At 36.0% G+C, this 16,086-nt stretch overlaps 1 pseudogene; it reads right to left on the bottom strand.

Annotated features, from left to right (window-relative positions):
• Window positions 1–1,509: 1,509 nt before the first annotated feature.
• LOC131792999 (uromodulin-like) lies at window positions 1,510–15,434 on the bottom strand (annotated as a pseudogene).
• Between the last annotated feature and the right edge of the window lie 652 nt (window positions 15,435–16,086).

The following is a 16,086-nucleotide window of genomic DNA, read 5'->3' as shown; positions in this document are numbered from 1 at the left end:
TAACCTTCATCAGATGAGTGGCATCGAGAACCTACTCTGGCCCTTGGACTACACTAACCTTAATATTTACTCTCGTGTTTGTGTCATGAAACTCGGCTTAAAACTGTTCGTGTAAGTTAAATTTATTTACCAAGAGATACACAGTTTTTGTTAAATAATGAGATAAAATACACGATACCCGTCTATTTACACCACTCAAAAAGCTGAGCTACAAAGTAACTCAACTCACATAATTTTGCTTTGAAAAGACCAGCAACGATTTTTGGATATTTTAATACGTTGTTAATGAACTCGCCTTGCCTTGCCCCATTTGCGATGTGTTCAGGTCTCTTCTTGTAAATTAGAGACAAATGAACATCAAATAATTCGAAGACAAGTCTTAGAAAATTGAAATATCAGGTAGTGGGCTTTGGGGATGGGGCTGAGTTTCTTTCCTGCGCTTATTTTTTTTCATAGGATTCTTTGAATATTTTTTTCAAGATGAAAAAGGAAATTTCACAGTGAGAAACTGTGATTTTGATTTCAATTATAACTCCTGTGAAAAATTGTTGGTGATGTACTTAAGCGGTGTAAAAAATTGTTTACAACTTGTATTTACCTTGTATGTACTTGTTTTTAGCACCTCGTAGATCGGAATGCTTTTCTTTTTACGTGTTTATGTTGTAGGGAAAAATTAACCTCAGAAAAACAGGTCAACCTGAAAAAGCTACATGCACTTTTTAATCATAATCGTACACATGCAAGTTGGTTAGCCTTTGAAAATTTACTCGTGCTGATTTCTCCCAGACTGCACTCGAAACGCGTGATCACCGATACAAATTGCTGCGAAAATAATTATAACAAATTTCGTCTTGAATAAATGAGTTGCCCGCGCGTCTATTTAAATAAGCTTTATAGGGACACTATGAAGCCACTGCATAGATCTTTAACTCAGATTCAAAATCGGTCTACGATGTAAGCGATCCACTTCGAATGAACCATTGAATTTTGCCTACTGTGTCTGGAAATTGGTTCAGCGTTTCAAAATACTGAATCAATTATAACGTTAACTTTGTGTAATTTCATAGGACATCAGATTTTGACTGTCATTACTGTTTTTTTGTCTACGCCTATAACGTAATATGGCACCTGTTTGTACTCCATTGACCTGTGCTAAAATAAACATGGTTAAAAATTTAGCTAAAGAAGGATTAAAAAACAAACAAACAAACAAAGAAAAACCGTAAATAAAAGGCTCGAAAACCATAAGCTTGAGAGTTTGTGTCTTGCAGATTCTACTTGAAGATTACTTTGAAGATCCTTCAACTGTCTTCGATGACAAAGGCTGTCTGAGGAGAATTATCATTCTAATGAAATAAATACCTGTTTGCCACCAAAGTTAAAATCTGCTGATAGTGTTTACGATGGAGAAGAAAGGTTTACTACTTCACATCTTAAAAACCTTGTACACATGTAGCTACGGAGCGATTTGTGAGTCATCTTACTACGCTAAGTATATTTGCTTCACATTCAGTCTGTACCACAGTAGCGTGAGGAACAACGAGGCGGGGGGAAAAGTTTGTAGATGAAGTAAGATCCACAGTTTTTCACCAAAATAGTTGCATGGTATTTGCAACCTTGGTTACGATCAGTAAAGCAAACTTTCCTTTGAATTTTACCATCTTCCACTGTAGGATGAGCACCATCCAACCAGCCTGGGAAGAGTGTACCACATCGGTATGATGGCACACGTGTTGTTGGCATTTTTGTTCCTGCATCTCCCACAAAACGATACTATCCCAAAGGGAGTTGGTTGTCACACAGGTCTTCTTCAAATTCCGGTGTATCGTAACTGCTCTTTCTATTGGCATCACTCAGGTTTTGATAATTATAACATGGGTCGGCTAGTAAATGAAATAAACATTACTAAAGGTTGTGGTATCAAAGATAACCTTTTTTGTTGTCGACATTTTTCAAGTCAATCAGTTCGACAACAACCAGAAAGGACTACTTTTTTTACAAGAACAACTATGCGTTAAGTAAAATTTAAAGAAGAATTTGGATTGGACAATGATGATGAACAAAGGAACTAAAATGAAATGGTAGCATTATAAAGAATTATGTTAACTCTTGCTTTAATCGTCCATCAAAGCCTTTAGTTGTTTGTATCTCAACTGGATGCTACCAAATGCGTTTAAGACATTTTTGACCTTCATTTCCCACACAACAATACCAGCCCAGAGGTATCTGGTAGTAACACAATTAAGTCCCAGGAGTGTGCAATGACTCTCTGTCTATTAGCATCATCCAGTTATTTATATTCATAACGCGAATGAATGAGTTGCCAGTAATTGGATCCTTGTGTTTGTACAAAGATTTCTAGGATCGCCACAGGGCAAACATTGCAACTCGCTAAAATGAAATGTATGGTGAAAGGTCGACGTATAAAAAGCCCTATTTTGGAAAGAGATCAACACTTTTTGCCGAAGTTTTATCATAAATCGATTAAGATAATTTTGATACGCGGAAAGTGTAGTTTTTGTTACAATTAACACGAAATATAAAACGTACCGATAAACTTCTCTCTTTATGTAAGGTCTTATGTGAAATCGTCGTGGCGTAATGGTCTCAACATATTAGAAAGTTCGCCATAAATCGTTATGAAATAACTCATTTAAGTCTCTTCAGTTGTATTCATGTATGTACAGCCTAAATTCATACCTGTTAACGTATTAAATATACAAATTACGACGTCTAAAAATATACCTCCTCACAGGAGAGAAGTCTTTGTCGGCGGGGATGGAAATTATTTTTACCGGGATGTTGCTCGTTGGAAGGAGTAATTAAACGATGAAAACGCGAGGAAATCCCTAAGTCAAATAATAGCTTGTTTGAGAAAATCCCAAGATTTTTGTGCTGCCACTTTTCTCCTGGAACTCATTGGAGGAGAAGAGACAAATTACTGAAAGTCCCAGCAGGAACCGTGGGCATATATTCGCGTGTGCATCGCTCCTTAAGCGACCCATTTGTACCTACATATCCTCGGAGAGTAAAAAGGGTTTAGTTTTGCGCCGATTATTAATGCCGTTTCGTTCTCATTTACCACAGCAAAGAGGCAGTGTATGTGTTTAACCACTTCAATGCACCGCGATAATATTTAATACCCAAGCACACCATTTCAATCTCCTGCTGCTTCGAGGTAACTGTTGTAGCGCTCTCTTGTATTACCAAGCCAAGAAAAAAGCTAGAAGCTAGAAGTAGACTTAACACACGTAAACAAAATTGAAAAGGCTTAATTGAGTTATTTTTGGGCAATTTATAGCTAATTTGTTTAAATTTTGAGACCAGTGCAAGATGTCAATTTCACAATAAACCTTGCGCATGGTGAAAAGTTAATCGGTGGATTTTACCTCATATTTCATGGTTGTTCAAACAAAACTCACGCTTCCCTTGTATCAACATTACCCAATCCAATTCTGATAAAACGGCAGCGAAAAAGCGATGATCTCTCTCCATAATGGTTCTTTTGGACCTCGAAACAGTCGTAATGTTTGCCCCGTGGCGATCCCAGAAATCTTTGCGAGAACACAAGGACCCGATTACTGGCAACTCTTTCATTGGCTTGCATAACTCAAATAAGGATCTTAGACGCTATTATTGTAAGGGAATCTTTTAAGGTTAGGGATTCTTAAATGTTTTTTGGTTCTACAGATAGTGTCATGTCTGCATCATGTAAAAGTTCGTGTAAGGTTGTTAAACATTTAAAACACAATGAAAAAGCGATTCGTTTTTGTGCACAAAGTAGCGTAAAATTATGCCTCCTCGATGTGAATTCCGGATGAAAGTCAACTTCTTCGATGTGAATTTCGGATGAAAGTCAACTCTAAGCAATTTACTGCTACATTCAACGTGGGAAAAAAATACAAATTACATCGCCCTCAAAAACCAAACTAACCTTCACAATCAAAACCATCTCCAATAAACGTAGGATTGCAAGAACAGTTGTATGAGCCCTGGGTATTACAGCAAGATGCATTCGGATGGCATTTGTTCATTCTCACAGGATGGGCCTCGCTGCATTCGTCAACGTCTGAGAGAGAAAGTACATAGTAAAAAAAAAGTTGTTGAAGACCTGGTCAGATAAGGTCAGAGAAAAATATACAACCCCTACAGAAATCAATATCTCATTTCTTTAAATAATTTTTACTTTTCCCTTTCCCCCCCCCCCCTTTTTTTTTTAATTTTCGCATTTTCCACAAATCTCATTGGTGAGATAATTTGGTTTCATCAACTGAGTTGATTATGTAAAATGACTGCCTTAAAGAGTTACGAAGCTGCCGTTTTGGGCTTTAACTTTAAAACTCTTGCAAACGGTGGCCAATTTACATTATCAACTCGGTTGATAATATTTAAATACCCTGTTATATTCTCCCACCGACACAGCACCACAGTTTCTTTAGAGACTTACCTCCTTTATTCATCGCTCTTTCTATCAGTTTACTTGCGAGATAACCCACGTGAGGAGACGAGAAAAGTTTGTAATTCCGAGCTAGAGGTGATTGATTGACTTTTGTTTTTTCCAATCGTTTTCTAACATCTGGAGACGTTTATTACGTTGGTAAACCGATAGAAAGTGCAGTCTGTTACTTTAATAACACAAACTTCAATTTTCCATAAATTTATCGGAGCGATCAACGGTTGTTTTTTCACCAATCAGGGCGCTTGTAGTATCTTGAATATTTTATAAAACTCGATGATAATAATTTTTAACTTCTTCACTCAAATATATCTCGAACAATTTTGGTGACTGATGCGTTTTTCTGCTTTAAAATCAACCTTATCACAATGACTGACAGGAGCATGAAAATAAAATCGCCCGTCTGGCTCTGAACCTTGTGCACAGGATGGATATGTAAATGATTTTTCAAGGCTTTTAACTTTTTTCCCTCAAATATATCTCGAGCGTCAACGAAAACGCGGCGCCATGGAAAATCACTTACATATCCATCCTCTGCACAGGGTTCAGAGCCAAACGAGCGATTTCATTGTCATGCTTCTGTCAATCATTGTAATAAGGTTAATTTTAAAGGAGAATAACAATGCACCAAAATTCAGTCACCAAAATTGTTCACTCAAAAATCAGGGATATTGCGATATCATGAGAAACGGCCGCCTAAATCATAACGAGTCATGAGTAATAAATTATCTAATTTTCTTGCAACGCGGCTGAATGGTGCAGTGCTGTGATCGAACGTGTCATGCAGGACTATTCTAAATATTGTAACGAAGAAATTAAATTCACCTGTGCAGTTTTGTCCATTTCCAGTATATCCAGCATGACATTGACATACATGTGATCCAAGGGTGTTCATGCATGTAGCATTCACGTGACAGGGATGATTTTCTTTACACTCGTCAATATCTGAGAAACCGTAAATACATTTTGCACTTTATTTTTGTCAACTAACGTATTTTTAGCAGTACTTGAATCATTTCAAATAGTAAGAAAAAACTTTCACTTTTTCGTAGTTAACGAAACGTGCAACCTCCACAATGTTTTTTTTTTTACATCTCCTAACATGATAGCTCTGAAACAAACCGGATTTAGATCGTGGCAACTCCATGCATAAACACGTATGGGTAATGCTGCTTGAAAAAACAAAACCTAGAACTAGTGGCACAATAGTTCCTGCTAGAACTGCTTTGTTTGATGCTAGGGGTCCACTGATATAGCATACAAGCTATAATTGGTCTATTATTCACTCACTCGATTGTAGATAGCTCAAATGTGCCTCCAGTGTTTAAAAGCGAAAATAATTAAATATTGTAACTCGGCATGTTTGTAACTACCTTAAGGCTTTATGAAACCATATACATATTTGCACTTTATAATGTTTGTCACTTTAAAATGGGCAGACTCTCAGTCGTGTAGTTACTTTGATATTTATAGAGAGTAAAACAAATTTTCCTCTTTTTTGTGTTCCACGCATTAGATATTTGAAACGTACATTTCATGACGAATATTTCAGTTTATCAAGCTATCCGCTCTGAAACAACTGTCAGTTCCTGCAGCTCTCACAAAACAATATCATCTTGCGGGGAGTAAGTCTACACAAAACACTGGACCAAATTGCGGTGTAGCGTAATTGTTCTTTCTATTGGCATCACCCAAGTTTTGATAATTATAACATGGGTCGGCTGTTAAATTAAATAAACATTCCAAAAAATTGCAGTATCAAAGATAACATTTTTTCGTTTATATTCTTCCAGTCAATCATTTCGACAACAACGAAAAAGGACTAGTGTTTTACTAGAACAACTATGCACTGAGTAAATTTTAAAGAAGAATTTGGATTGGACAATGATTATGCACAAAGGAACTTAAATGAAATAGTAGCATTACAAAGAGTCATGTTTCATTTTGCTTTAATCGCCCATTAAAGTCTAAGTTGTATGTACCTCAACTGTATGCTACCAAATGCGTTTAAGACATTTTTGATTCTCAGCTCCACCCAACGATACCAGCCCCGATGGTATTCGGTAGTAACGCAATTATTTCCCAGGAGTGTGTAATTTCTCTCTGCCTCCTAAAGGTTTTCTTTAGTTCCATGAAAAGGGTCAGATAAGGTCAGAGACGATACACAATCACTTCAGGACTCAACCTAACCATTTCTTTTACATTGTTTTCCTTTTCCATTATTTTTCTTACCTTATCAACTGAGTTGATAATGCAAATCGGCCTCTGTAAAGAGTTTCGATCATTCGCTGTAACACTCCTTACGGTGGCCAGTTTACCTCATCAACTCATTTGATAATACTAAATTACCCTGTTGCACTCTCCCACCGACGCAGCACCGCAGTTTTCGTAGAACCTTTATTTATCGCTCTTTCTCTCAGTTCACTGGCGAGATAATCCACGATGGATTTTGTGAGAACGAGCTGAAGGCGATTGATCTACTTTTTTTCGAATGGTTTCCCAACATCTGAAGATGTTTACTACGCTGGTAAACCGATAGAAAGTGCGGTCTGTCACTTTAATAACATATCTAGACTTCAATTTTCCACAGGTTTACCGGTGCAACCAACGATTGTTTTTTGACCAATCAGGGTGCTCGTAGTATCTTGACTATTTTATAAAACTTGATGATAATAATTTCAATTTTTTCACTCAAATATATCATGAGCGTCAACGAAAACGTAGCGCCATGGAAAATCATTTACATATCCATCCTGTGCACAGGGTTCAGAGACAAAGGAGCGATTTTATTTTCATGCCTCTGTCATTCATTGTGATAAGGTTAATTTTAAAGCAGAACAACGCATCAGTCACCAAAATTGTTCATTTAAAAGTCAGAGACATTACCTAAGAGGTTCTTGACATGAGAAATGGCTGCCTAAATCAAAACTAGTAATGAGTAATAAATTGTCTAATTGTCTTGTAACGCGGCTAAATAGTGCAGCGCTGTAGCCGAAAGGCATATAAGACTATTAAAAATATTGTAGCGAAGAAATTAAATTCACCTATGCAGTTTTGTCCATTTCCAGTATATCCAGCATGACATTGATATACATGTGATCCAAGGGTGTTCATGCATGTAGCATTCACGTGACAAGAGTGATTTCCATTGCACTCGTTGCCGAGCATAACGTAAGAAACCCTAGTCTTGTTGTCTTGTGGTTCCAGACGCAAGTGCTTCACACAACCACTCACCAGATTTTTTTCTCGGTTCCCCCCAAGTTCAAATCTGTTGTTCTGTCCTGTAAGCCTATCTATCAAGTCTCCCTTTACCAGTGGAGATTTTTTACCTTACACTGAATGTTTACTAAACCACCTAACTCCCTTTAATGACCAAGAAAGAAATTCTCCTTACCAAATCATTACAATATCAAACAGACAAGTGACGAGAATAAGGAAAAATATCAGCCTGGGGATTATCAGTTGATTCAATATCAAATTCTTAGAACTAACATCATAAGGATTGTATGGTAGACAGTAAATAGAATTCTATAAGGGTGAAAGGGTCAATACAAGATATGCTGGTAAAGCAAGTCTCGCAAGTATGATAGTGCTTTTCTTTCTGATGAAAATGGTTTCAATAGAAATGCATCAAGTACCTGTGCAGTCGCTTCCATTTCCAGTATATCCGAGGTGACAAGTACAGACATACGATCCTTTGGTGTTCATGCATGTAGCATTCGCGTGACAAGAGTGATTTCCTTTACACTCGTCTATATCTGTAAAATGATAAACATAAAAAAGAATAAAGTTTAAAAAAAATGCAATTGGGAAGAAGTTGCCGAGAATAAGATTAGAAACTTTAGTCTTGTTTAAAGATTTGAGCAGGAATATTCTAAATATTAATAGCAAAGCGATTAAATTCACCTATGCAGCTTTGACCATTTTCATTAAATCCAGGCTGGCATTCACAAACATAGGATCCGTTGGCGTTTGTGCAGGTAGCATTCATGTGACAAGAGTGATTTCCTTTACATTCGTCAACATCTGAGAAACCATATATACGTTTGCTCTTTGTAATGTTTCTCACTTTAAAATTATTCATTATCATAACGCGAATCGTCAAAGTCAAATGAGTTTCATTTATCATATTTGCTATTATTAAGGGAATCTTTTAAAGTTAGGGATTCTAAGAGTTTTTTAATTTTAATTTTTTAATTTTCTTTTTTATTTTCTTTTTTTTTAATTTTTATCATCCATCCTGTGCACAGGGTTCATAGCCAAACGAGCGATTTTATTTTCATGCTTTTGTCAATTATTTTTGTAGGATCTATTTAAAAGCAGAATGACAATGCATTAGTCACCGAAATCGTTCATTCAAAGTTGGGAACATTACCCAAAAGGTCCTTAACAAAACAAAAATGAAACACGACTATAGGGGGTCCGTAACACAATTGACGGCGGTGTAAAACAATTCATCAGGGATCGTATTTTCTAACAATGCCGATTACTATGGTGTTCAAGTTGCTCTTTTCCAGCCAGGTTCGGAATGGCTTTTCAATGAAGTTCGGATATAACGCACGCTGCTATTGGTTAAAAGAGCTTGCTTCATCAGAATATAAAACTTTGTGCTGAGCTCAAGCTGTCACGCCTCTGAGAAAATGTAATATCTTCGACCATTTCCCGGACTTCTCTCTACCTTTTATTCGTTAATTAAAAGTGAAATTTCGGAACACGGGAGCCGGCAAGTAGCAACAGAAAATCCTAATTAAGGTTTCTAAACATGCCAAGCGCCGTAATTCACGTGATAATAAAGTGAGCAAAGACAAATATCCTCCCCGACTACGTCTCGTGTTTCTCTCTACACTTCTTTCTGTTCTAGCCGCTTTCTGCGTGCTTTACAACAGGAAAGAGCACAGTCAAGGCCTCTCTATTCTTCAAACAAAAATCTTTTAAAATCCACCTGTGCAATTTTGTCTGTTTCCAGTATATCCAAGCTGACAGTCGCATACATGTGATCCAATGGTATTGGTGCAGTTTGCACTTTCGTGGCAAGCGTGGTTTCCTTTACATTCGTCAACGTCTATTGTGTGTGAACAAACGTGCGCTCCGTTATGTTTTTATAGAGATAAGTCCTCGCCTTATGAGGAACTTTGTAAGCGTGTCGGTCTCTCAAGTCTTCGTGAACAGCGATTAGCGAAAATATTGTCCACTGTATTTAAGATACTAGCCAGTGATGCAGGTCCAAAAAGCTTACTTGATCTTATAACAGTAAGGGGCTCCATTAAAAAACCTTAGGGGCACCACAATACTGGACCTCCCAAAACTAAAATCAACAACCTTCGGGTTAAGATCATGGAGATATGCTGCATCGAAATTATGGAACGCTTTACCGGACGAGTCTCGAAAGATACAAACATTTACTACTTTTAAAAATTACTTAAAAACATTAGATCTCACGGGACTCTAGTGCGGTGAGGATCTATCCCTGTTTATATTTACTGTTTTTAATGATAACATTTTATACATTTTACTTGGTGACTACATTGTTAAATTCTTATATTTTAATATTAGCTAGTTCTTAATCTTAATTTATTTAAATTTATATACCTTCACAAGGCTTTATAATTTCCTTTTCTCTTTTTATTTCGTGGCGTACCTGTAAACTAGCTTTTAGCTAAGCGTTCTGACCACGTTAAATAAAGTGATTGATTGATTGATTGAAATTGAATCAAATTTAAAAAACAAAAAATGGGCCATCAAAATTATGCAAAAATTGCCGCTCATTAGCAATTACGGTGTTAAAGAGTGCAAACCATAACTGTTTTCACCATTTTGCTAACGAGTGAGCGAAGAAAACAATACACACGTTCATTAAGCTATACTAAGATATGTTTTTTTGGAAAAATTCAGCTCAATATACAATGACACAAATTCACGCCAATTTCACCAGCTAAGGGACAGTTGTCAAACCAGCATTGAAAATCAGGAAAAAGTCTCACATATATACGTCATTTCAAGTGTTGACTCAGACTCGTACCCGTTTCACAAAGTTCTCCCTTAAATCCAGGAGGACACAAGCACCGATATCCCTTGGGTGTAAATCCAGACTGGCAAGTCGCGTTATTTTGGCACTGGAAACTCTTGTCACAAGCGTTCTGAAGGAGAAAAAAAAAAAACCAAAGAAATATGGAGAGATTAAATGAAATAAGAAACACTTTTTGCCTCGTGAATTAGTTTGTTCTTAATTATCGTTTCCTTCTATCGTTCCTCTCTTTACTTGTAGTTTTTTTCCTCTTTTATTTTTTTTATTTACTTTTTTTACTTCTCGTTGTACCTGAATAGTGTGAATAAAACTGATATTTTTGCTGTTGAGTTGTTGTTAAAACAAAATACCAAATGATCGAATACACGCAAATTTGCATAAATGTTCATCATTGTTTTTATATTATTCCAATGCGAAAATTTCGAAAAATTGATTTATAACTCACCTTCGAGCCACGATAACAAAAATTGCCATCAGTTGTCAAGTCACTGTCATATTTCAGATGCATGGCGTTATTTAGTTCACAGATGTGAGCTGGTTCATTACTGTCAGGATCTTTTTTGAAGTTAATACTGGCACAATTGTCGTTCAGGTAGCACAAAAGCTCACAGTCATCAAAGTTCATGACTTTTCTTGTTTCGATTGTATGGTTTACCAGTCGTCTTTCAGCAAAGAAGTAGTAGTCCGGAAACACCATTGCGCGCTCTCGCTCTAAAATAGACAAATTGAAATATGATTATAGTACATACTTTCCGTCGAAAAAAAAGATGACATTTCGAAAAAAAAAGTTCTAAGAACAACCTCTGAACAAAAATTCTCGGAACTCAGCAATTTATCGGGGCAAATACGTCGAGAACGTAAGTTAAACAAAGATTTGATGAGAAAAAAAGGATTAGTTAAATATGTCTTAAAACTTTGTAAATTTCTTCGCCGTTTTCTACAATTTAAATAATAACTTAAAACTACCTTAATTTGAGTATTTGAGTGTTTCTGAGGTACGGAAACTTGACGTAAAATTTCTAGTGTTTCACATAAATTTGACAATTCAAGAAGCTGCGCCAATTCTACCTGAGTTTATGATATCGATAGGAAAGGCAGACTCATGAAATAGCATGTGAAATTATAACTAAGGAAGTTAATTGGTGTTTGCATTTTTTGATGCAGTTGTCATCAGTGCAATGAGCTTAATTTGAATCCTCATATAGGGATCCTTAAATATTTCTAAAACTTTGATCAGGAATGGTCTTCAAGAGCTTTTTTTTTTTCTTCAAATAAACAGGTGCGTGACTACTGAGTGTTTATTAAAGGAATGTACAACGTACTGAAGAGGTCCCTCGTGGCTCTTTTCTTTGAACAGTTATTATGAACAGAAGAAATTCATGCAAATTGAAGCCGTAAGAAACATTCTTGTCTTGTGTCAAAGAGCAGATTTATATTCGTTTTCGAATATAAACGTACAAATCTAGAATGATATTTTTAAATTTTTACTTTCACCAGCCAACGTAGGTTGTTAGAATTGCCCAACTATGACGAATATAATCATCTATTTACTTCTGTCGTTTGTTTTCTTAAAACAACTCATTTATCTGTTCATCGTTTTTATTCATTCAATTTTTTCTCATGGCGAATAATGTTCCCCCAGCCAACTTTCCTCCCGTTGAAAAATATTGATCATAGCATCAGAATTTTAAAAACAATCAATAATATATATTTAGATCAATTTTAAATTTGGAAGTATAAAAAATTTCAAAATTGCACAAACCTCCTGCTCAATAAAGGAATTTGTTTAAGACCTCCAATTAAAAAAGAAACACTTAAAAAGGATTTTGCGTCACAGGTTTTTTTTCAATCCTGCAAAATGGTTAAAAACTTGTGAGACGGTCTACCCTAACAAATTTTTAAAACAAGAAAACGTGGTCTGTTGTACATGCCAGCATTTTTCTCCAGTAAAAAATAACTTTGCTTATGTTGGCAAAGAGCTGCCAATTTTTCTTCTTCTTGTAAATTATCGAATTCCTGTCTGCTAAACAACAACGAAATGGTTTTGATGATATCGATTACCCGTCCAATATGAGTAAATATGAGCTAAGCATTAGGATTGAAATGGTTTTGGATGAAGCAATTTTCACCGTAGCAGTTCTTAGCATATTTTGTAACAACGAACTTTTGCAAATTTCCGATATGGCCCTTATAATAAAACACCTTTGTTGAATACCATTCAAAGTCTAAAAATCAAGTTTATAGGATAGGACTGCGGTTCCATCCTTTAAAAATCATGTTGGTTGAGTTCATGCTCAGGTTTTTAGCTTTGTCATAGCGAAATGTTATGAGAACAGTGCATCAACTGTTGCGAACCAGCAAAAAAAAATATATATATACACATATATATGTATATATAAATAAATAGATAGATAAAAAAGATGGATGGGAAATAAGATAACACGCGCTGAAGTATGAATATAGGGATAGAAAATTATTCGTAGTTTGCAACTCACCTTTACCAGACGTCAAGTAAGTTATCGATGCAGTCCAGACTGCCAATATTAGAAACGCTGAAAATTCCATGCTTTCTCAAGACAAGGAAGCTCAATATTGATGCTTTCAGTATCCCACAAATTTCGAGTCGACCACCTGCATTCAATAGTAGATTAAGTAGTAGAAACCGACCTTTCTGTATTGAAAATGGTATGTTAACAAAATTAATAACTGTCAGTCCGGACCTAATGAAGTTTTTGTAGCAAATAAAATACATGGGCACGCGTTTTAATGTCTGCTTATAAACGCATTTTCGATGTCTTCCGTTTTGCTACATGGAAAGACTTTAGCTTTGGCAGGTTACGGTTCTATCGGTGTTAACCTACAGATTAGACCCAGGAATTTTGCCACACAAATTGTTATAACATTAACTTCAATTGCTCCATAACTATAATCAATTGAGTGCGTTTAAGACATCAACATTATAAACGCAGATGAACATACTCCGATAATACAGTCACATAATAAGTAAGTAATTTAGAGTTAACAACTAAGTTGAAAATGTAAATTGGACATCGCAAAGAGTGAAAAAGCTGACGTATCGAGCCTTCGCCCTTCGTCAGAGCGATTGACGTTTCAAACTCGTAGAGAATATTATATGTAGGCAGGCGATAAATTGAGTCGTGTTTTTTGTTTGTTTGTTTGTTTTTTTTAGCAATTATGTATGGACCAAAATGTTGGAATAAAGTTCGTGTAGACTTATTTTACAACGATCAGTGGCGCCTGGAAACGAAGTAAATACATGCTATGAAGAATTATGAAATTAATATTCGAGGAAATGCTGAATATTGTGGTGAAACTTGCAAGATGTACCTTAAGAAGCATCATGTATGTTATTGTCTTCATCCTGAATCTTGCATCTTACACTTAACAAAGGGTAAATTATGATTTGCCTGATTTGTAACTCATGGTTTTATTACAATTTAGTTACTATTTGGGTGGAACATGAAGTTTGCTCGTATCATTTTTTTTTTCACTTGACCAGGGTTACGATCGTTATTTTTCGCGCAGCATGAAGGCTATGGGAACGCATGGCGCCAACGTTTTGACCCTGTGCGCATGAAATTAGCCAAAACCAATTGGATGTATCTGGAGCTGTCTCTACGCAAGTCTCTTTTGTTGAATCTTTTTGTATTTACTGTTTCCTGCTGTTATTCATTGTTCATTCATTTTACTTTTCTGAAGAATCAGTACACGATAGTGGAAAACAAAGGCGCGTTGGATGTGATCAGTAAAACTTTCAGGTAAGTTAGATCTTGATATGAGAACTAATTTTTTTTAGTACGTTATAGACTAGCTTTCCATTTCTAGTCTCAAATCCATCTACATAAAAGGGAGGTACATGTATTGCCTGTTTGAAACAATTTGATAAAGAACTGGACCGAAATTGGCGGAGACCTGAGCCCAGCTTGTTTGAGTACCGGATCGAACTGACTCCCGTTTGAATTGGGGGCAGACAAGGTTCAAATTTTCCACGTCTGCTCGTTCGTTCATTAACATCTACATTTGTTATTAGCACCTGAGTCATACAGGATGGGCAATCGCCAGAAATTCGCTTATATACCAAGATTGACTTATTTAATTTCCTTTCATCATAAAAAGGGGCCCAACTTAATTTTTTAAAAAGTTGAAGGCTGTTCGCTTTCGTATCAGCACCCTGAAACTTTCCGAATATTTTCTACAGAGCAGGATGTCCACACGACTGAGGCATACAACACTGTCTTCTTGACCATTGCATTATATTAAATTTTCCATCGTTCAAGAGGTGGCAAGCATTGAAGAAATATTAAAGGAGCAAACTGTTCCAAACCTTGCGTCACGCAGGAAGTCATAAAAAGTTGAAGAAAGTCGACAAAAAAAGAAAAATTTAAACTTTTATCATTCTCTGCCCAAGATTTTAACATTTGAAGGTTTTCTGCTGCATCGCAAACTTAAAATTGGAGATTTGATGAAGACAGTGTTCATCATCAATTAACATATCCTCTTTGAACAAATTACTCGAAAAAAGTGAGAAAACGCTCACGTCGTGAATCCGTCGATTTAAAAGATCCTTTCTCTACTAGTTAGAGAACTAGATATATTACAGTACTTTTAACATCTTATCCCATTACGTAGCTGCAAGGAAACCAGTTTCAATGACCTCGGGAGAGGGCGATCATCTCATCTTAGTATTGTGGGAAATGTTTTTTTTCCAGAAAGGAATAAATATCATACTATTTCCAAATAATCATTTGAAAATAAAATGTCTCATTCTCAGATTTTAACTTGCTAACGTCTAAGGAAACTGGCTTACCTTTTATAGCATGTAGAACGCTTCCCCCAGAGTTTTTAATAAGAAATAAAAACCCTCTGAAAACGATGCTGTCATCGGCGCTTGTTTCTTGTGACAGTAGTTGCTATCACAGTAGTCAATATCTCTCATGCTCTTAATAATTAATTTCTTGTTCCTATTTGTCTTTGAGAATAAAAATGCGCAGTTTAAGTGTAACAGCCTTAAAAGAAACTGGAATCTATTAAAAAATATTGCAACTTTTCGAAATGGTATGAGTTACTAAAGCGAAACTTGGGGATAAATAAAATACAGATGATTTTCATAGAGTTTTCATCAGCCTTAAGATAAAAAACAACGTTAGAGGAATCCTTATATGATGAAATGAGACGCACGCACTTCGTAGGGCAGGAAACTAACAAAATGGAATCACACTGTTTTGTCCCTGACAACGCATGCATTTACTAGCGTCAAAAAGAAGTCCTGCATCCTTAAAACATGGATGAAAAGAACCCCTGAACGTCTTTAATTAAATTGTGTTTTTTTCTTTCATTCATATTGGAAGGTAATGATACATGCATGTTCGCGACATCATCCAAAATCAAGAAAGACTATGCACATCAGGACAACTTGAACACAATAAGAGCAATTTCATATCTACAAGCAACCATGTGTTTTTTGTTTATCATATAAACACAAAAGCCCTTTACTGACAAGAAAAGTCGACTTTATTAATCAATGAAAATAAAAGGATCGACAATCCTTGAATAAGAGTCGTAAAGTGCGTTGATGCACTCAAGA

This window comes from Pocillopora verrucosa, chromosome 5 (assembly GCF_036669915.1).
Source record: "Pocillopora verrucosa isolate sample1 chromosome 5, ASM3666991v2, whole genome shotgun sequence".
NCBI lineage: Eukaryota > Metazoa > Cnidaria > Anthozoa > Scleractinia > Pocilloporidae > Pocillopora > Pocillopora verrucosa.
Note: the sequence above shows the minus strand (reverse complement) of the source record. Positions and strands in the feature narration are given on the sequence as shown.